This window comes from Quercus lobata, chromosome 6 (genome assembly GCF_001633185.2).
Source record: "Quercus lobata isolate SW786 chromosome 6, ValleyOak3.0 Primary Assembly, whole genome shotgun sequence".
Classification (NCBI taxonomy): Eukaryota; Viridiplantae; Streptophyta; class Magnoliopsida; order Fagales; family Fagaceae; genus Quercus; species Quercus lobata.
The window spans coordinates 35,481,462-35,505,849 of NC_044909.1; the positions used below are offsets into that span (position 1 = coordinate 35,481,462).

Below are 24,388 nucleotides of genomic sequence, written 5' to 3' on the forward strand. Positions count from 1 at the left end.
AGATGAAGATAAAAGCGAAGATGAAGATGATGACGAGGATGAGGATCTAACCTTCATAGCTAATGAGATTATCAAGCTTCTTTAATATGGGAAAAAGGATAAGAACAAATCTCCTAGAAAATCTAAATCCTCTAGGAAGGGTAAGAATGAGAAACCCTTCATCCAATGCCATGAATGCAAAGGTTTTGGTCATATGAGGATAAAGTGCCCAAACTATCTTATGAAGGAAAAATCCAAAAAGTCAAAAGATAAAGGGTCGGTTGCTACCTAGAGTGATACTGAGAATGACTCTTCTGATGAGTATGTAGATGAATGTGGTCACTTTATGGCTTTTTCTTACACAACTGATAAGGTGATTGTGGAGAGTGCTAGTGACAGTAAGGATTCTTTTGATGATGAAGTACCCAAGAAGTTGACCATCCAGAAAGCCTATGATAAGCTATGCACTGAATTTATAAAATCTGAAAAGACTTCTCATCTTTGTAGAAAAGAGCTTAATGAGGTAAAAACTGAAAAGGCTGAATTGTTAGTCAAGCTAGGTGAGACTATAAGGTTAGTTGAAACTCTTGTTGTGGAGAATACCTCATTAGAAGAGAAGGTCAAGAATCTTTAAGTTGAGCTTAGTCAAGCTAGAACTCAAATAGAGAGGATGTCTAGTGCAAAGCTTGATAAGGTATTGAGTGCTCAAAAGCCTAGTTCCGATAAGACTGGCTTAGGATATGTTGTTTCCTCTGGCCTCTCCTCTTCCACGGCTTTTGGATCAAAGACTATCTTTATGCCCAAATCTGAGAAAGGTGATAAAAGTATGAAATCCAAAACTGATTTGGCTAATTCTAAATCCTTTGTTAGACCTAATGTTTGTCACCATTCTGATGTTTCTGGACACATTCCTCCTAATTGCTTTAAGTTATATCCTTAAAAGTAAGTGTCCAAACGGTCACAGGTTTTCTCTCAAAGAACTATACCTTTGTTTGGAGAGTTATTAAAAGTTATGAGCTTTTTAACTCAATTTCAAGAGAATTCTAATACTTCTATGTCCTTTAGTAGACATACTCGGACACGTGTCTTTTCATCTTCACGGCCAAAGACTCGTGTTGTGTGGGTGATAAAGGAGCCTAAGACTTAAATGTCTTTTTTGTTGTCCTCTGCTTTAATTCTTTCTATTTAAAGTATGACTCTCTTTGCTTGATTTCTTATCTACTTTTGGAATCATGCTTTCATGCATTTGCATCTATCTTTATTCTTTCATATTGTTTGTCTGTTTTTATTTGGTTGTTTAGTTTTTTTTTTTTTCAAAATAAATAAATAAAAATAAGAAAAATACAAAAACAACATGTGTTTGTGTGCATTGTTATTTGTTTACCTTGGATGGCCATTGAAACAAAGTTTTCTAAATTTTATATCTCTTGTAGCTTAGATGAGCATCTCAATGCACAACTAAGCAAGTGAGCTTTGTGACTCGCGTTTGTGATGAGTACGATTAAGTAATCTCTTATACTTAACACTCATATCACTCTTTTTGACGGGAATGACTAAAAAATACTAAGAGAAATGCATAAATAACCATCTCTCCACTAAAGCCTGCCAATCATCTATAACATATGTATGCTTCGACATAACAAAATTGTGATGTTTAAGCTTACATAATTGGGTATTTCTTCTCTCTCCCTTATATGCCCATGCATGATATGCTCAAAAAGAAAAATATGCAAAGAAAAACAAAAACAAAAAGAATCAAAATGCTGTTAAATATGATTGCAAGCGTGTTTCTAGGAAATGTGGGAGTTATAGGATGTACCTCGAAGATGATAGTCTCCATCAAGCAGTTATGATTGTGTGTGAGTGTATTTGGTTTTCTCATTTCTCAAATTGTCGTAATATGAGACATTTATGCACTCTTGCTATGTTTTCACACACAACACGCAAATTCTTTCTACTTTTGATACATGTGAAGGTACAATGTGATTTGGCCATATGAATACATGTGTTAATGTATGCTCACTTAACTGTCATAACTTGTTTTTGAAATATAAAATTGGTTAGACTTGTTTAGTATAAGTGTATGTTTTGGATTTTTTGAATGCTTTGCATACATGTTGAGATATGTTTTGAGAGCTTAATATGTTGATTGGATCTTTGTTTGAGTAGCTTGCTTGTTGCATTAATCTCTATGTGTTTTTTTCTTCTTGAAAAACCTTTTTTCTTCAAGCTCGACAACTTCTCGACAGATCCTCGACAAATTCACTTTTATCGAGCCCATTTTTCTTCTTTTTTCAGAAGTTAACGCAATTTCGATCCATCGAGATTTCTAGAATTCTTCTCGATAGAATCTCGACAACTTCTTCGATCCATCAAGAAACTTTCTGTCTGGCTGATAGATCCTTGATAGATTCTTGATCCATCGAGGTTGGCTTTTGCCCGATAGCAACTCGACAGCTTCTTGATCTGTCGAGACCCTCTTGCATGCATTGTTTTTCACATGTTTTGCATCTTTCTATTATCTTGTCATCCATAACATCTTGTTTCATTACATTCGTGCATTTTTATGGATTCCTTTTGCCCCCTTGATCTCTTTGATCATCTTTATGTTTCTCGGGTGAAGTTTTATAGTTTCTTGTACCCTTTGTCAATAATGACAAAAAGGGGGAGAAAATGTGGTTTCTTTTAAAGATTCTACATGTTAGGGGAAGAAATACATGCCTTTGTAAGGGGGAGTTGTGTTTCATTTTGTTAGAGGGAATGTTTACCTCTTTTGTTGTTATAGGAGGTTCTTTTAGCTTCTTGTACATTGGTCTTGTGACCATTTTTACATTTATTGTGCTTATCTTTGATATATGTATATATTTATGATGATGATGTATATTTCTTCACCTACCCCTATATGTGTTGTTTCTTTTCTATCTTTATACACATGTTTCTTTATGTACGCAATCTTTATTTCTGTTTCACACATGATGCCTTGATGAGTTTTGTTTAAGTGCTTCAGAAAGATAGGTAGTGAAAGTCTACCGTGCCATGAATTCTCTTCTTGCAAAGTTTTTCAAGAGTTTATAGTAGGGTTAGATTTGTTTTGTAATCCAACAAGTGGTTATGAGTCTAATGATTTAACACTTCTCTTATAATTCATTTGTTTGTTGTGGTTTTGTCATAAATTGCCAAAGGGGGATATTTTTAGGGACATATTTTATATAATTGGCTAAACCTTTGACAAAATGCACTTTACTTGTAATTGGATAGATCTAGGATGTGTTTAGTACTTCAAGAAACATGTTGTTCAAGCCAAGTATTAAAGCCATGAAGATTGGACCAAGAAACAAGCGAAGAAAAGCTGTTCATTAAAACTCGACAAATACCACGACAGAATCTCGATAGAAATAGTATCTATTGAGACTTAATGAAGTAAGCTCGACAGAAGCTGAATCTGTCGAGATCTATGAAATCAGAATTTCCAAATCTGATTTTTAGCTCATGCTGACATGTATGTGTATGGTTTCTTGTTTTACAATCCTAGACATATATAAGACTTATTTTAAATGCCGTTATACAAAGAGAACACATGCAGAAAGTGACCTAGTGCCTTATTCTCTCTGCAAGAAGTTATTGCGTCTTTTGCGCCTTAGGGTTTTGTAACCAAGTACTTCTTGATCTTCATTGTTAATGAAGTGAAGAACTTTGCAACCAACAACATCTTCAAGTTGCTAGAATTAGTCACATACTGGAAGTCATGCATCTTTGGTTAGTTACGTACTGGTATCCATGCAAAAGGGTGGCGTTCATATATTGAAGAGTTCAAAGGTTTTGAAGCGGTAGAAGGTTTCTATTGTAAATTCATCTACAGGAATTGTAGAGTCTAGGGACAAAGGTTTTGTACTAGATTTGAAACTTCTCTTTACTATAGTGAATTGCTTTTCAGGAAGGTTTCCCCCTAGGTTTTTTTTTACTGTGAAACTAGTTTGTTTCATTGGTTTTCCTAGGTCATCATATCTTGTCTTATTTACTATTCTGCTGTGTATGATATTGACGTGATAGTGATGTTTGTTTGTTTTAACAAGGTTTATTCATAATAAATCTAATTAACAACTTGAGTTTAAAACTTGTTAATTCTATCAACCGGGGTCTAAATTTCCCAACAAAATTCATTGATGAAGGTCAATTATTTGCAATGTATGTACATAATGTACATTACAACTCATTCAAATTCTTTGCTTGGACTTTTTACAGAAAACAGTAAAATCTATGACCAAACCCATCGCAGAGGAAGCTATAACCAATCTCTATTGCAGCACTTTGCCAAGGAGCCTAGCCATTGCAGACTTGGGTTGTTCTTCTGGACCAAATACTTTATTTATGGTTTCTGAACTTATTAAGGAAGTAGACAAGCTTGGCCAAAAGCTTGGCCCTGAATCACCTGAATATCAAGTGTTTTTGAATGATCTTCTAGGGAATGACTTTAATACCATTTTCAAGTCATTACCAAGCTTTCAGAAAGAAATAATGAGCTATCAACTGGGGCCTGGCGCTGGTCCATGTTTGTTTTCAGGAACTCCTGGTTCCTTCTATGGCAGGCTTTTTCCAAGCAATAGTCTGCATTTTGTCCATTCTTCTTTTAGTCTCCACTGGTTGTCTCAGGTAACTTATTCTTTAAACACAAAAGGATTAATGTGATTAATTATATCCATAATCAAGTGATATGTGGTTAAATCTCACTTCTATTAGAAGTGATTATACAATACACCTACTATTGTGTGAGAGGAGGAAATACAACATTATTGTACTATAGAATTATTGTTATAATTTTCCTTATCTCAGACTAGTGAGGGAACCGGGATTTTAGTTTTGGGAGATCAAAGTATGAACTATGAATCATTTTTTTTAAAAGAAAAAAATTTAATAAAAAATACTAAAATTCAAGACTAAATATACTATGAAAAATCAAAGTTGTATCTTTTCAATTAAGAAAAAGGAAAAACCTCATTGTTAACGTGAAGAGGGTAATTTATATTTCAACCACACAAATTTGACCTTTGCATTACATTAACCTTAAATATATATTGGAACACAAGACCTTTTTTTTTTTTGAGGCCGCTTGATAATTATTTGCATGCCATTAACACTTGATAGCTTTTTTAGGTCGCTAGAGATAGGTATTAACATTTGCATTCCATTAAATATAATTAAAAATGTATATTAAATTCTTTATAATGAAATATGTGTATTATAAAAATTATATATATTAAACTTGATAAATTGTGTCAATGTTTAACAAAAGATTTGATATTTTTAACCTATGTCTTTAATAAAAAATCATTTAAGCAATAGAAAATATGCAATAATTTAAATAATTGATATATAAAACTTGTCACTAAAGAAATTGTGACTCGATGTATTTAAATGAATATAAATATCCCCAAATTTTCTTATAAAAACCATTTTTTAAAGAAATTAATAAAAATTTTAAATGCTTAAATTTTAATTAAGATTTAAGATGTCATAAGCTTAGTTATTTTGCTCATTCATATTCATAAGCATGTGTGCTTAAAATTTTATATATAATTAGTTTTTTTTTTTTTTTTTTTAAAGAATACATACATATAATTTTTATTTTAAATTTTGGGGGCTACACCTACATACTTAATATTTCTAAAAAATTTTAGACCTAACATGGCTTTGCCATTGCCTGCAAGTGGATTGAGTTATTGCAACAAAAGTGTTGTTTTAATGTTAACTGATCCATGCAATGATAAATTGATATGGGTTCACACTCAATTTGCATCACATTAAAAAACACATTAATAAATGTTTATCTTATTGTACATTTGGTTCCGGAAAGGTCGGATAATAACAAAGGAAACATTTACATGGCATCTACAAGCCCTCCATGTGTACTTAAAGCGTATTACAAGCAATTCCAAAGAGATTTTTCAATATTTTTGAAGTGTCGTGCAGGGGAGTTGGTGGCTGGAGGGAGAATAGTATTGACACTGTTGCGAAGAAGAAGCGAAGATCCATCTAGCAAAGAATGCTGTTACGGCTGGGAGCTTATGGCTATGGCACTCAATGACATGGTCTCAGAGGTAACATTAACATATGCTACTATAAATCCAACTCTAGCTAGTAAATGATGGAAATGTTATTATTAGTTGCACTTAATTATGATTGGTAAACATATAACTAATTATTTCCTAAATTTTGATTACCTAATCTAAAATTTGATAAATTGATCGAAACTAAATAACAAAATTAGATTCTTCTAAGCAAAACGGATCATTCACCTTCAATAAAATATGCTTCATAATAAATTTAATATATAATTAATCTTGCTAAGAGTCTTGTAACTTAACTAATTGACACCTTTTGCAACATAGACATCCCAAATTCAAATCTACACTTTCCCAACTATCAAATTATCAAAAAAAAAAAAAAATATATATATATATATATATATGATTGATTTTCAAAAAATATGTTTTAGACCAATAGGAGTTTCTTAACCATGAACTAACAAGCGATTGACTACTAACTAGCTATCTTTTTTTCTTTTTTTCCTTTTTTTCTTTTTCCTTATAACAAGTGAGAGAGGAGGGATTGAAACCCAAGGTTTTCTCAATGGGATCAGACAATACTAATGACCCATACGGCCACTAACAAATGATCTTGGATTAAGATCTGACGCAAAGATGGGAGATTCAAACACATCTTTTCCCAATGGGATCAAACAGTACTCAAAAGTCTCTTGGCTACTAATTAACAAATGATCTTGTACTGCGATCCAGTGCTAGCTAGACCTCTCACCCCTTTCATGAAAATTTCTTTACTTGTCATCCTTCTACATTTTGTTTTTTCTTTTTATTCAAAGGCTAAAATTAAAAGTTAACTTTTTAACTTTTAATCTCATTCCTTTAAAAATATTACACTCGGTGAAATTATACCCTAGCAAATTTTGATTTATTGCGTCCAATCTTAATCAAATGATATTTCTTCTTAACGATCAATATATTTTGATATATTATAAGTTAAAAAAAAAGGTCTTGGATTGAGATCTAGGAATTGCACCTAGTGCAATACGCCTCATCCCTTTCATAATATTTTTCACTTAATTTTGATTATTTACCCTTTAACTTTTTGCACCTTTTTCCTTGTTTAATGATTGAGATTAAAATTTAACTTTTAACTTTTAATCAAAACCTTTAAAACTATTGTATCCGGTGTAATTCCCAAGCAAATTTGATATATTGCTCTAGATCTTAATCCCATGATCGATCGTTCTTTTTATCCTTATATTTTGATATATTAATTATAAGTGATAGGCCAAAAATGAATTGACCCCCTTGTGATTAATTAATTGATTAATTAGCCAAGTTTATTAATTAATCAAATTAATATGCAAACATGTGGTAGCACAAACAAATCACCAATAAACTAATTATGCAGCGGAAAATAAATTTGACACGGTAATTTGTTTACAAATGGGGAAAACCTAACGGCAAAAATCCCATCGAATGATTTTCAGGTCACCACTACCGAAATTTCACTATTATCAAAACAAATGGTTACAAGTAAAGGAATTTCAGTACCTTATACCAACCTACAATTAAACCCTTACCCCAATACCCAATTGGACTTGTTTTATAGTGACAATTTCCCCTTTTGATGCACGGCTTCCAAGTACGTTGTTAGGTTCTAAAGACTTAGGATTTTATGTATTTAGAACTCTAATTTGTATTGTTAGCAAACCATGATCAAAACAATGTGTTTAGAAATGTTTTAGTCTAGCTTAAAGTTGTGCATTTATGTAAAGTTGGAATCGAGTTAAAGTAGGAAAGCATTGTGCCTTTCGGCCTGGCTCGATCGATCGAAGCTCGGGCAGAATGATTTTCTGCAGATTTTTCCAACTTAGCCCTAGGTGTTTTAAAACGTTTTTAGGGTTTCTTATTTGTCCTAAGTATAAAAGGTAAACCCTAGTCACGTTTTAATGTTGCTCATATTGCGGTTTGTGTAAATCTCTTGTGAGATCTAGAGGAGCTTTCCTTTACACAAACTTAGGATTTTCAAGGAGAAGATTTATCTACACCTTGATGATCAATTCAGTTGCTGCCATTGAAGCTTAAAGAAAACACAAGCGGGTGTGCTTGTATCTGGTGGTGAATCCAAGAAAGAAGGAGTCCGTGGATTCGAAGCTTGCACGTGGTCGTGTCAGTAAGTTCTACTGGTTGGTAGCAATAAGAAGTCGAGCGTGGGGGCTTGTAAGTTTTATTGTATGAACTTCAATTCTTTCAAAATAGTGGATTCAAGTTTACCTTGAGGATAGCTAGGTCAAATCCTCCCCAGGTTTTTACCGGTTTGGTTTCCTAGGTGATTATATCTTGTATTATTTATTTTCCGCTGCTTTGCATGATTTGATCTTTGTTATTGTGATAACCTAATCTTGTTTAATTGGACTAAGTAACAACTTGGCTAATTACCTAGGTTAAATTAATTGTTTAAGGGGTCTAAAAACTATCATACTTGACTAACCAATGCGCGGATCCCAGTACGCGACTTCAATCACTAACTAGAAAAGGTTGTTGGCTGCAAAGTTCTTCAGTTTATCCCAACGATGAAGATTAAGAAGATGTTTGGTCACGAAACCCTACAGTGCACATACATAACAACTTCTTCATAAGAATGATGAACTAAGGCAAAACTTTGTTTTCGGTTAAAAATTTTTTGAACAAACTTTGCTCAACACTTGTGCAACTTGTGTACACTTTGAAGGCCCTTAAAATAATCATTTTATATGTCTAGGGATAGAAGAAAAGAAAACCCAAACACATAATCACGGATTAGAGTCAAAACAGAATTGGAATTTTGTTTTTCATAAAACTCGATAGATACCTATTTGTCGAGATGTTGTCGAGCAACTGTCGAGCCATAGGGCTGGAACAGCTTCTTAAACTCGATGGATAGCTAGTTGTCGAGTTTTAATGAACAGCACTTCTTTAACTTGAATCTTGAACAGACTTGCATGTTCTAAACACCTGATCTTGAAACACAGTTTTTTGAAGTACTAAACACATCTTAGATCTACCCAAATACAAGTAAAATACGTTTTGTCAAATGATAAGCCAATTACATAAAATAGTGACATATGTTCCTAATACGTGAATCACATATGTCCTAACAATCTCCTCCTTTGGCAATTTGTGACAAAACCACAACAAACAAATGAACATATGAGAGAAGTCATAAATCACTCAACTCATATTCACTTGTTGAATACAATAAAATCGATCCTAACACAAACTCTTGAAAAATTTTGCAAGAAGAGAGTTTATGGCAAGTAGACTTTGACAACCTGTATTTCTGAAACACTTTAAACAAAACTCATCAAGACATCTTTGTGTGAAACAGAAATAATAGATTGCATACACGTAATAAGAGGCATGTGCATAAAGAGAGAAAAGAAACAACACATATAAGAGTAGGTGAAAGAAACATAAATCAACATATATAAAGAAGATAAGTACAATGTATGTCAAAAATGGTCACAAGACCCATGTACAAGAACAAATGTATCTAAAATAGAGAAAAGAAAAAGATACAAGTAATCCTCACTACATCCCTCAGATATCAACACTGCCCCTAATAAAATGTCCTATACTAACTCTACTCCTAGGAATGACTACTCTCATATCCAAAACTACTCTCCCTTTTTGTCACGAGTGACAAAGGATAAAAGTGTCAAGTAGACATCTCATCGGTAGAGCTAGCATCTCCATTATCATCATCCGAAGCATCATCATCATCACCATCACCATCATCCTCATCCTCAGAATCAAAAGCCACTGGAGGAGGTAGTGGAAGAGAAGCCTCAAGAGGAGAAGCCTTAAGAGTATAACCACCCATGGTCGCCTGTCACCGTGCAATATGATCGACACGAATGTTCACTTGATACAACTCTATAGAGAGTGCATCAAGGTGAGCATCCATGCGCTGCAGCTACGCCATGATGTCTCCTAGAGTCACATCGCCTAAAGAAGAGGAGAGAGCAAATGTGGTGGAGCAGAACGAGACAGAGCTGAACAGGAGGGAGGAGCTACTGAATCCAACTGTCGAGACCTAAACTACGCTTTGCTACATTTAACGATAGCGTAGTCTATGGCACACATGACAGAAAAATGGTCGGAAGAGGAAAAGGGAACAAAAAAATGGCATAGAATCCGCATGATAGCCGAAGGGAAAATGAGCTTATCACAGGTAGCCGAATCCCTATACACATCTAAGATAGAAAGAATAAAATGTGAAGGAAAATCTATAGTTAGATGCTCTAATAAAGAAAGCAAAAATCGAGCACAAGGCTCTATGATAGAGTTATAATAAGAGAGTGGGTGCAAAATAAAAGTCATCACCATGTTTATGAATCTAGGACCTTTAGCAAAGGCTTTACATGGTGTAAACTGACGATCACCCCAATCTGCGGGACGCTCACAGAAAGCGGAAATCATCTCGTCTTTGGACACAGTCCTCAGACGCTCATAAACGGGGTAGTTAGGATGCTTTACCCTCGGAACATAAAGCACATTCGCAACAAGCTATGGTGTGACTACAATGCGCGTACCCCAAACGCTAGTAGAAAAGAGAGGTACTGAAAAATCGAATCCATGTATGTTAGAGTAAAACTCCTAGATCAGCACGGATGGACAAGTGACCGGGACGTCACACAGTGACTCCCATCCCCGACTATAAATGACAGTGGAAAGGTCAGTGTCAGCGAAGTCTGCCAAAATGACTCGGCGTTCCGAATGAACACCTCGTCGAGAAAAGTTCTCCGAAAAGTCCTTTCGGGCGTCCTTATCATAGAACCGAATATGAGAAGGAGTAGGATCAAAAGAAGACGATGCCCTAGAGCGCAAAGGGTTCTGGGACGGAGCTAACTTACACTTAGGTGCCATAGACAAGATTAACGTAAACAGAAAGAGAGGGAGAGAAAGAAAGACAATCAGAAAAATCCCAAAGCAAATCAAATATAACAAGTATATTGAAAAGAGAGTATGTATGCATGGGGAATGCATAAACATGTGATATGCAAAAGAATTTGCATCATGGGCTTAGCCCAATCTAATCCTACTAGCATACAATTAATTTGCACACATCTAAATGCATGATAATACAGTTATAATGCACATGGAATGCAATGCATGAAGTTTTTAAGATTGAATCATCAAAACCCATCCCAAAAATTACACAAAAACATCTTTGATTTGAAAAACCCCAAATTTTGCAAAAATCCCAAAAGCTTAGGTTTCAAAGAATGAAATGCATGAAAATGAGAGAATCAAAACTTACCAAGTGAAGAAAAGCTTGATTAATCTCGAAAAAAAATGCTTAAGGAAGAGGTTAGAAGTGAAAGAGAGAGTGTTTAGGAAATGAACAGGTGCGAACAGATCGAGAGAGATCGAAGAAATGAGAACCGGATTGCGAAGAACGAATATATAGATCCTCACTAATTCTCGAAAGATAGAGGTGTCGAGCCATCTGTCGAGGAAGGTGTCGAGAAAAACAACATCGACAGATACAGCTATTGAGAAGGTGTCAAGAAACATAGCAAAGACACAAAAAGAGAAGCTCAATTGATCCACCAGCTGTCGAGAAGCTATCGAGGGTCCAGGAACTTTTTCGATCGATCCACTAGTTGTCGAGAATCTGTCGAGATTGTGATAAGAAAACACCTTAAGATCTCGACAGATAGCAAGGTGTCGAGGAGGTGTCAAGATTGCTTAAAAACCGTTTTTCAAGAAGGGAAAAACACAGATATGAATGCAATCAAGCATACAACTCAAGCAAAGATCCAATCAACATTTTAAACTCTCAAAATCATCTCTCAACAAAAAAAATTTTAAGCACAATGATCCCAAAAACACACACACACACACTAAACAAGTCTAACCAATTTTATATTTCAAAAACAAGTTAAGACAGTTTAGTGAGCATACATTAACACATGTAAAATCTTGTGATGGCCAAATCACATTGTACCTACACATGTATCAAAATATTGCGTGTTGTGTGTGAAAAACATCGCAAGATTGCATAAGTGTATACATGTTATGATGATTTAAGATATGAGAAAATCACTTTAACTCACACACAATCATAACTGTTTGATGGGGACTATCACTTTCAAGGTACATCCTATAACTTTCACATCTCCAAGAATACACACTTGCAATCATATTTAAAGCATTTTTGATCTTTTTGCTTTTCATTTTCTTTGCATATTTTTATTTAAGCAAATCATGCATAGGCATATAAGAAAGAGGAAAGAAATACCCAATGATGGTAAGCATTTGACATTCCAATTTTGCTATGCCGAAGCACACAAATGTCATTGACACTGCACTTTTGCTATGCCGAAGTATACGTGTGTCATATTATGATTGGCAGGTAATAGTGGTGAGATGGTTATTTATGCATTTCTCTTAGGATTTTCTAGTTCTTCCTGTCAAAAAGAGTGATACGAGTGTTAAGTAGAAGAGATTACTTAATTTTACTCATCACAAACACGAGCCACAAAGCTCACTTGCTTAGTTGTGTATAGAGATGCTCATCTAAGCTACAAGAGATATAGAGTTTAGAAAACTTTATTTCAATGGTCATTCAAGATACACAAGTACCAATGTATACAAAATACACACTGTTTTTGTATTTTTCTGATTTTTCAATTTTTTATTATTTTAATATTAAAAACAAAATAAACAAAACTGAAAACAAACAAAAACATGTTAAACAATGCAAAGTCTAAAAACTAGACTGACTCAAAACTTGAAAGCAAAACACACAAGTAATACACACACAAAAACAAGAAAAGAGAAAGAGAAAAGTGATGGAATCACTTGGAGCCCTTTTCCTTCCACACCTTAGAAGAGCCTTTCCTTTGATTAAACCTTTGAATCAGCGGTGAGGGGGGAGAATTTAAGGTTTTGAGAAGATCTCCAAGGGGAGCAAGAGAGGATTAAAGCTGATTCTAGCTTCCAGATGTTATCATGCCATTCCTCTGTTGCATGGCTAACCACTTATAGCGATTTGGTCGAGTATGACCGGCAGCTCCACAATGATGATAGAGATGCTGCCTCTTTTGTTTAGACTTTTGAGAGTTAGCCTTCTTAGCCCTAGGGTTCTTAGCTTCCTTCTTATCTTGCTTAGGGGGTGCTCCTAAGATAGATTTGCCTTTGTCTAAGTTCTCACTAGCTAAATCAGTTTTAACATCATTGTTCTCAATTTCAACATTATTACTAGGAGGAACAAAAACTATAGTACTAGTAGAAGCAGTATTAGAGGAAGAGAAACCATACCCTAGAACTATTCAATCAGAAGCAGATTTCTGAAGACTGAGCATCTCATCAAGCTTTGCACTTGAAGTCTTCTCCAATTGAGCTCTGACTTGAAACAGCTCCGCTTCAAGTTTCTTAGTCTTCTCAACCAGGAAATTATTCTCGAACCTCAGTGCTCCAATAGTCTGATTAGCTTCATCAAACTTTGTGGAAAGCTCCTCACGATCAAGTTCCACATCACTGAGCTTCTTGGTGGTCAGCCTATATAGTTTCTCATACTTCTTAGAAAGCTTGTACAGCTTCTGATAGGCTGTATGGATGTCATCCTGATCATCCATCTTCTCAAACTTGGACTCTACCAATTCCTCTTCTTCATCCACATCTTCAACAATCCCATCAGTAGGATTGACAGTGGCAGTGAAGGCATTCAAGATTCTGTCATCCTTATTTTTGGAATCATCCTCAGGCTCGATGTCGCTTAAGGTAGCTGCAAGTGCCTTGCTCTTCCTAATGCTCTTGAGATATGTAAGACACTCTTGTTTTATATGACCGAAGCCTTGACAGCCAAAGCACTTAGGTCCTGCGAGAATGGTATACTGACCGCCATCCCTTGCATCCTTCTTCCCTTTGTCTTGGATCTTGAACTGAGAAGAACTAGATTGCCTACGGTCCTTGTCGAAGCCCTTCCCATTGGCATTCTTTATGAACTTCTTGAATTGCTTGGCGATGTAGGACTTCATCTTAGAATCTTTATCGTCTGAAGACTCATCTGTGTCACTGCTCTTGGCTTTCAAAGCCATGCTCTTGCTCTTGCCTGACTTACCAATCCTTGTTAACCCTAACTCGTAAGTTTGCAGATTTCCAACCAGCTGTGTCAAAGGAATCTTGTCAATGTCCTTTGATTCCTCGATCGTCGTAATCTTGGCATGGAATCTCTCAGGTAAAGATCTGAGCACCTTTCTCACAATCTTAGGTTCAGGAATGGTTTCCCCAAGATTGAAAGCTAAGTTCACTATGTCCTTGAGCTTGGCATAGAACTCATCGAATGACTCATCATCCTCCATCTTAATCTCTTCAAAGCTTGTAATGAGCCTTTGAAGCTTTGAATCCTTAACAACCTTTGTTCCCTCATAGGTTGTCTGGAGGATGGTCCATGCTTCCTTAGCAGTTTCAGTGGAGGATATCTTTTTGAACTCCTCATTGATGATCGCATTGACTAAGGCATTCAACGCTCTGCTGTCGAAGTTTGCTGCCTTGATCTTGGCATCATCCTAGTCGGTCGGCGCTTTTGTAGGCTTAGTCTAGTCTATCTCCATAGCTTGTCATACTTTCTCATCTAAAGACTACAAGAAAGCTCTCATGCATACTTTCCAGTATGCATAGTTAGTGCCATCAAATAAATGAGGTATAATTAACGACTGTCCTCTATCCATGACAAACAGGGGTTAATGGATTAACACAGCAAAGACTAAACCCTAATCAGAGTGTGTCTGTTCTGATACCACTTGATTGGCCAAAAACGAATTGACTCCCTTATGATTAATTAATTGATTAATTAACCAAGTTTATTAATTAATCAAATTAAAATGTAAATACGTGATAGCACAAAAAAATCACCAATAAACTAATTATGCAGCGAAAAATAAATTTGACACAGTGATTTGTTTACGAATGGGAAAAACCTAACGGCAAAAACCCCACCAGGTGATTTTCAGGTCACCACTCCTGAAATTCCACTATTATCAAAACAAGCGGTTACAAGTAAAGGAATCTCAGTACCTTATATCAACCTACAGTTGAACCCTTATCCCAATACCTAATTGGACTTGTTTTGTAGTGACAATTTCCCCTTTTGATGCACGACTCCCAAGTACGTGACTAACCAATGTGCGGATCCCAGTACGCGACTTCAATCACCAACTAGAGAAGGTTGTTAGCTACAAAGTTCTTTAGTTCATCCCAACGATGAAGATCAAGAAGATGCTTGGTCACAAAACCCTACGGTACACATACACAGCAACTTCTTCACAAGAATGATGAACTAGGGCAAAACTTTGTCTCCAGTTACAAATTACTTGAACAAACTTTGCTCAACACTTGTGCAACTTGTGTACACCTTGACAGCCCTTAAAATAATCATTTTATATGTCTAGGGTTAGAATAAAAGAAAGCCCAAACACATAATCACGGATTAGAGTCAAAACAGAACTGGAATTCTATTTTTCATAAAGCTCGACAGATACCTGTCTGTTGAGATGCTGTCGAGCCATGGGGCTGGAATAGCTTCTTAAGCTCGATGGATAACTAGCTGTCAAGCTGTAATGAACAACACTTCTTCAGCTTGAATCTTGAAAAGACTTGCATGTCTTCAACACTTGATATTGAAACATAGTTTCTTGAAGTATTAAATACATCCTAGATCTACCCAAATACAAGTAAAGTGCATTTTGTCAAAGGATAAGTCAATTACATAAAATAGTGACATATGTTCCTAACAAGTGAATCACATATGTCCTAACAATAAGTAAAACAAACTTATAAAAAGCCAATTTGTACTAGGAAAAAATTAATCTTCTTAAATTTGCATGTAGTCTATATATTGTGCTAAAGCATAGAATGTGCATTTTCAACATTCCTACTTACACACTATCCCCTTCTGAATTGAAATTTGAAGTTTTAAAATGATGAGATTTCTCTATTGATTTCCTAGAGGTTTTTGAAGCCAACTGGAACATTTATGATGGTGAATTCGACACATCTAATGGATTTCGTAATGATGGATACGGTGTTGCAAAGCATGTGAGAGCTATGGCTGCACCCTTGCTTGTTACTCACTTTGGAGATGCAATAATTGACATGGTTTTTCATAGATATGGAAAAATTGTTAATGATCACATTTCTAAAGAAAAGACTTAGTTTATCAGTCTGATAATTTTAGTGTCAAAAAAATGATGACTTCTATATTTAGGGAGAGGTTCACCTCCAGTTTAAATATCTCCAGTTTTCTCCCATTTTTAAGTAGATGAGTGATACGTGGAAAAATAAAACATCTAAAGGCTTAAAAAAGACATGCCAACCATAGTTTTTTTTTTTTTTTTTTTTTCTCTTTCCAGTTTCCGACATCACGTTCTACTCTCTCTCTCTCTGTCCCCAATATAACCACCGACAAAACATAGGAATTTTTCAGAGACGAAAAGTTAGAAGCACAAAACAAATAGATCCAGGCGCCTCAGTGGTGGAGATTTACCATGGCCATTGTTGGTGAACGACGCACTGAAGCAGTGGCTAAGGGCGACGACAAGTGGATCGGTGGTCAGAAAATTCAAGTGGCATGTGGTAGTGCGTGAAGTGGAACATGGGGATCAGATTCCTGGGTTTTGCATATCGGAGGTTGGTTGAGGGATTTGAGGTGTTGGTTTTGTGAAGGGATTTATGAAATCTCATAAATCTAAAGGGAGGCTTGAATTGCTTATGGTTTTGTACTTGCAACGGCAATCGCTTTTAATGGTGGCGAGGCAACGGCAGAGACTTGGCGGCTTCATGGGTCATAGTGGAGGATTTGTGTTGCCAGTGACTATGTGATTTGTTGTGGAGGAAAGAGGCAACAAAAAAAAATGAGAAAGTTTTTTTTTTTTTTTTTTTTTTTTTTTTTTTTCTCTAACCGTTAGATTTTTATTTTTCCACGTGTCACTTATTTACTTAAAAATGGGAGGAAATTGGAGATACTTAAACTGGAGGTGAGCCTCTCCCTAATATTTATATATATAGCTAATCGAATAAGGTCATTTCCTAATATGAATGACTTAAAAGCACTAGCATTGGGGGGTGTAAACACCCCCCCCCCCCTAATTGCTATTTTACAACCAAAATCCCAAAAAACATGCTCCATCCGGGTTGGCATATGTAAAAAATTATGCCACTCGTGAACATTAAGTTTCTACTTATATAACCCTACTGTTCACGGGTTGTATACTTAAAATCCATTATTTTAATCTCACTCCCTCCCTTCTCTCTTCTCTGACTCTCCCTCTTTTCTATCAAAATTCTTTGTCTATCTCTCTTTCTCTGTCTCTCCCCTCTTCACTCTATATTTGATTTCTTTTTCCTCTCTTCTCTGTTTTGTTCTTTGCTTTCTCTGTCTCTTCCCTCTTCAATCTGTATTTGATTTTTTTCTCTCTTCTCTATTTCTTTCTCAGCTGTTTTTGGTTGGTTTGAATCGGTGATTATTGGGTTTAAAATGGTGGGTTGTTTCAATGGTTGATGGGTTCGGATTGGTGGTGGTGGGTTTCGGTGGTGGTCGTTTAAGTGTTGGCTGGGTTTCACGGTGGAGATCTGGTTTATGTCACAGTGGAGATTGGGTTATAGGTCACAGTGGAGATCGGGTTTGAAATTGGGTTTTTGGGTTTCAGTTATTTCTCGATCTCAGCTCCAATGGTGGTCGATATGGAGAGTAGTGGAGGTGTGGCTTGAATTGGTTGGGGCTGGTTTTGTGTTTCGGTGGTGTGGATCAGCGGTTGGTTTTGTGGGTTGATTTTGGTGTTTCGATGATGGCTGAGTTTCAGTTTCACGGGGGTTGTTGGCAGCGCTGGGTTTGTTATGGTGGTGCTGCGGCAGGTTTGGTGGTTTTGGGTTATTTGGGTTTGTTGTAATTTTTTTTTTTTTTGAGTGATTTTGGAATGGGTTTGTTGGGATTTTGCTGTGTTTATTTTGGGTCAAGCTTCTTGTTGATTTAGGTATAGATTTAATTAGTTGATTTTGGTAGGGAAGGATTTGGTTACTAGGAGCACGGAGAGGAGAGGAAGACTCTCTGGTAGGCAGTAGCAAACTTGAAAAAATAAAGAGATAGAAAGGAAGAGAGAGAATAAAAAATAGATAAATGAGAAAGAGAGAATTGATTGGTTTATATTATTTTAAAAAGTTGTAGTAAAAATAGAAATTGGGATGTTGGGTGGATTGTAAAATGAGATAGTATAATAGATAAAGTAGGTTTTGAGGGTGTAAAATTGTTGGGAAATTTAGGCCCCGGTTGATAGAATTAACAAATTTTAAACCCAAGTTATTAATTAGATTTATTATGAATAAATCTTGTTAAAACAAACAAACATCAATATCATGTCAATATCATGCACAGTGGAAAAGTATATAAAACAAGATATGATGATTCAGTAAAACCAATGAAACAAACTAGGTTCATAGTAAATAACCTGGGGGAAACCTTCTCGAAAAGTAATCCACTATAATAAAGAGAAGTTTCAAATTTAGTACAAAACATTTGTCTCTAGACTCTACAATCCCCGTAGATGAACTTACAGCAGAAACCTTCTATCGTTTCAGAACCTTTGAACTTTTCAATATATGAATGCCACCCTTTTTGGACAGATCCTAGTATATGACTAACCAATGATGCACGGCTCTCGATACGTGACTAACACACCAACTTGAAGAAGATTATTGGTTGCAAAATTCTTCACTTCATCAACAATGAAGATCAAGAAGCACTTGGTTACAAAACCCTAAAGCGCAAAGATGCAGTAGCTTCTTTCAGAGAGAATAAGGCACTCTGTCACTTTTTGCATATGTTCTCCTTTTATTCTTATCTGTGACAGCCTTTAAAAGAAGCCTTATATATGTCTAGGGTTGTGAGAAAAGAAACCCTACACATACATGTCAGCATATGCCGAAAATCAAATTTGAAAATTCTAATTTTGTAAATCTCGATAGATACAGCTGTCGAGCTATCTATTAAGACCTCGATAGATATATCTGTCGAGCAGCTGTCGAGAATCTATCCAGCTTTAATGAACAACTTTTTTTCATTTGTTTCTTGCTCCAATCTTCATGGCTTTAATACTTGGCTTGAATAACATATTTCTTGAAGTATTAAACACATCCTAGATTTACCCAATTACAAGTAAAGTGCATTTTGTCAAAGGATTAGCCAATTCTAAATGACATATGTTTCTAACATGATTCACATATGTCCTAACAATCTCCCCCTTTGGCAATCCGTGACAAAACCACAACAAACAAATGAACATATGAGAGAAGTCAAATCACTCAACTCATACTCACTTGTTGAATACAATAAAATCTAATCCTAACACAAACTCTTGAAAAACTTTGCAAGAAGAGAGTTCATGGCAAGAAAGACTTTGACAACCTGTATTTCTAAAACACTTTAAACAAAACTCATCACGGCATCTTAATGTGAAACAGAAATATAAAAGATTACATACAATTAATAAGAAGCACGTGTTTAAAAAGGAAAAAGAAAACACATGATGAGATAGTTGAAAAAGACATACATCATATATATATGTGTGTGTGTGTGTGTGTGTGTGTGTATTTATATCAAAGATAAGCACAATGTATGTAAACATGGTTACAAGACCGATGTATAAGAAGCTAAAAGAAGCTTCTAAAACAACAAGAAGGTAAACACTCCCTCTAACAAGATGAAACACATCTCTCCCTTACAAGGGCATGTATTTCTCCCCCAAACATGCATAATCTTAAAAAGAAACCACATTTTCTCCCCCTTTTTGTCATGATTGACAAAGGGTACAAGAAGCTATAAAGCTTCACCCGAGAAACATGATCAAAGATGATCAAAGGGGTACCAAGAATCCATATAAATGCATAAATGTAATGAAACAAGATGTTATGAATGACAAGATAAAAGAAAGATGCAAAACATTTAAAAAACAATGCATGCAAGAGGATCTCGACAAATCGAGAAGCTGTCAAGCAGCTATCGAACAGAACCCAACCTCAATGGATCGAACAGCTATTGAGCAGACAGAAAGTTTCTTGATGTGTTCGAGAATCTGTCGTGAAGCTATCGAGACAAAGTCCAGAAAGCTCGATGGATCGAGATTGCGTTAACTTCTATCAAGACAAGAAGAAAAAGGGGCTTGATAGATAGCAATCTATCAAGAGATGTCGAGTAGCTGTCGAGATGTTCAAAAACAGTTTTTCAAAGAAGAGAAAAACACAGACATGAATGCAATTAAGCATGCTACTCAACCAATGATCCAATCAACATTTTAAGCTCTCAAAAACATCTCTCAATAAGAAAAATGCAAAGCATTCAATGTCCAAAACCCACACACACACACACAAAAAAATTCTAACCAATTTTATATTTCAAAAACAAGTTAAGACAATTTAGTGAGCATACATTAACACATGTATTCCTTGTGATGGTCAAATCACACTGTACCTGCACATATATCAAAAGTTGCAAAGAATATTGCGTGTTGTATGTGAAAAACATCGCAAGATTACATAAGTATGAGAAAATCACTTTAACTCACACACAATCATAACTGCTTGATGGGGACTATCGCCTTCAAGGTACATCCTATAACTCTCACATATCTTAGAAGACACGCTTGCAAACATATATAAAGCATTTTGATTCTTTTTTATTTTTATTTTTCTTTGCATATTTTCTTTTGTTAAGCATATCATGCATGGGTATATAAGAGAGAGAGACAAGAAATACCCAATGATGTTAAGCTTTTGACATTGCACTTTTGCTATACCAAAGCATACAGATGTCATTTCATGATTGGCGGGCAACGGTGTGAGATGGTTATTTATACCTTTCTATTAGGATTTTCTAGTTCTTCTCGTTAAAAAAAGAGTGATACAAGTGTTAAGTAGAAGAAATTACTTAATCTTACTCATCAGAAACATAAGCAACAAAACTCACTTGTTTAGTTATGCATAAAGATGCTTATCTAAGTTACAAAAGATATAAAGTTTAGAAAATTTTGTTTCAATGGCCATCCAATGTACACAAACACACGCTGTTTTTGTATTTTTTTTTAATTTTTTTTCTTCTTTTTTTTATTTTATTTTTAAAACAAAACAAAATAAAAACTAAATAACCAAACAAAAACAAACAAACAACATGAAAGTATAAAGATAGATGCAGATGCATGAAAGCATGATTCCAAAAACAGATAAGAAATCAAGCAAAGAGAGTCCTACTATAGATAGAAAGAATTAAAGTAGAGTAAAAATGGAAAAGACAGTTAAGTCTTAGGCTCCTTTCTCACCCACTTTAACTGTGAAGATGAAAAAGCATGTGTCCTAGTATGTCTACTAAAGGACAAAGAAGAATTATAATTCTCCTGAAATTGAGTTAAAAAGTTCAAAACTTTTAATAACTCTCCAAACAAAGGTATAGGTCCTTGAGAAGAAACCTATGACCATTTGGACACTTGCTTTTGAGGATACAACTTAAAACAATTAGAACGACTGTGTCCAAAAACACCACAATGGTGAAAAACATGAGGTCTAACAAAGGATTTAAAATTAGATAAATTAGTTTTGAATTTCATACCTTTATCATCTTTCATAGATTGGGGCATAAAGACAGTTTTTGATTCAGAAGCCATGGAAGAGAAGGGGTCGGAGAAACAGTATATCCTAAGCTAGTCTTATCAGAACTAGGCTTTTGAGCACTCAATACCTCATCAAGCTTTGCACTAGACAATCTCTCTATTTGAGTTCTAGCTTTACTAAGCTCAACCTCGAGATTCTTGACCTTCTCTTATAATGAGGTGTTTTCCACAATAAGAGTCTCAACTAACCTTATAGTCTCATATAGTTTGACTAACAAATCAGCTTTTTCAATTTTTACCTCATTAAGCTCTTTTCTACAAAGATGAGAAGTCTTTTCAAATTTTATAAATTCAGTGCATAGCTTATCATAGGCTTCCTGAATGGTCAACTTCTTGGGTACTTCATCATTAGAAGAATCCTCACTGTCACTAGCACTCTCTACAATCACCTTATCGGTTGTGGCAGCAAAAGCCATAAAGTGACCACATTCATCCACATACTCATTAGAAGAGTCATTCTCAGTATCACTCCAAGTAGCAACCAACCCTTTATCTTTTGACTTCTTGGTCTTTTCCTTCATAAGGTAGTTTGGGCACTCTATCCTCAAATGACCAAAACCTTTGCACTCATGGCATTGGATGAGGGGTTTCTCATTCTTGCTCTTTCTTGAGGATTTAGATTTCCTAGGAGGTTTGCCTTAATCCTTTTTCTTAAATTGAAGAAGCTTGATAATCTCATCAACTATGAAGGTTAGATCCTTATCCTCATCATCCTCTTCATTTTTGATTTCATCTTCATCTTCAGAGTCATCAATCTCTTCCTCTATACCTATAAGAGCCTCCACCTTTTCCCATTAAACCTAATCCCATCTCATAGGTTTGAAGGTTCCCTACAAGCTTAGTTAAAGGAATTTAATCAATGTCCTTCACTTCTTCAATGGCAGTGATTTTGGCATGGATTCTTTCAAGTAAGGACCTAAGGATTTTCCTAACAAATTTGGATTCTGTTATAAATTCTCCAAGGTTGAAGGCAGAATTCTCAATATCCTTGAGTTTAGCATAGAAGTCATCAAAGGTCTCATCCTCCTCCATCATTTTTTCTTCAAAACTACTAGTGAGTCTTTGAAGTTTCACAGTCTTTACTGTCTTGGTACCTTCATAGGTGGTCTAAAGAATGGTCTATGCTTCCTTGGCAACTTCCGTGGATGATATTTTCTTGCATTCCTCATTGGTCACCCCACAAAATAAAGCATTCAAGACCATACTATTGAAATTTTCCATTTTGATTGTTGCTTCATTCCAATCCACTGACACTTCCTTTGGCTTAATCCAGCCAACTTCAACAGTTTGCCATACCTATTCACCTAGAGCCTGCAAAAAAACTTTCATACGAACTTTCCAGCATGCATAATTAATGCCATCAAATAAATGAGGAATCAAAAAAGATTGTCCATGATCCATGACAATGGGGGTCAAGGATCACACTCAGGAAATTAATCCAATCAAAGTGCACCCGCTCTAATACCACTTGTTGGGAAATTTAGATACCGGTTGATAGAATTAACAAGTTTTAAACCCAAGTTGTTAATTAGATTTATTATGAATAAATCTTGTTAAAACAAACAAACATCAATATCATGTCAATATCATACACAACAGAAAAGTAAATAAGACAAGATATGATGACCTAGGAAAACCAATGAAACAAACTAGGTTCACAGTAAATAACCTGGGGAAAAACCTTCCTGAAAAGCAATCCACTATAATAAAAAGAAGTTTCAGATCTAGTACAAAATATTTGTTTCTAGACTCTACAATCATTGTAGATGAACTTACAGCAGGAACTTTCTACCGTTTTAGAACCTCTGAACTCTTCAATATATGAACGCTACCCTTTTTACATGGATCTTAGTATGTGGCTAACCAATGATGCAAGACTCTTGGTACGTGACTAACACACCAATTTGAAGAAGATTGTTGACTGCAAAGTTCTTCACTTCATCAATAATGAAGATCAAGAAGCACTTGGTTACAAAACCGTAAGGCGCAAAGATACAGTAGCTTCTTTCAGAGAGAATAAGGCACTTGGTCACTTTTTGCATATGTTCTCCGTTTATTCTCCTCTATGATAGCCTTTAAAATAAGCCTTATATATGTCTAGCGCTGTGAGAAAAGAAACCCTACACATACATGTCAGCATGTGCCAAAAATTAGATCTGAAAATTCTGATTTTGTAAATCTCGATAGATACAGCTATCGAGCTATTTCTCGAGACCTCGATAGATATATCTGTTAAGCAGCTGTCAAGAATCTGTCCAATTTTAATGAACAGATTTTCTTCACTTGTTTCTTGCTCCAATCTTCATTGCTTTAATACTTGGCTTGAACAACATGTTTTTTGAAGTATTAAACATATCCTATATCTACCCAATTACAAATAAAGTGTGTTTTGTCAAAAGATTAGCCAATTTTAAATGACATATGTTCTTAATATGATTCACATATATCCTAACAAAAATAAGAACTTTTTTGCATCCCCAGATGCTAATGCTCTAAATAGTGTTGTTGTCCAATAATAAGGTGGTAGGAAAAGTTTGTATTTTATCTTTTCTAATTCTAGTATGAAGGATTGATATGTTATTCACATGTGCTTTTTATGTGCTAAAATAACGCTTATGAAAGTTTGGCTTGGATTGTTCTTATTGACTGACAGTGCCTACAATT

General features: G+C 35.2%; 1 pseudogene; it reads left to right on the forward strand.

Moving 5' to 3' along the window:
- Nucleotides 1-4,236: 4,236 nt before the first annotated feature.
- On the forward strand, nt 4,237-16,226 carry LOC115950188 (annotated as a pseudogene).
- Nucleotides 16,227-24,388: the final 8,162 nt, after the last annotated feature.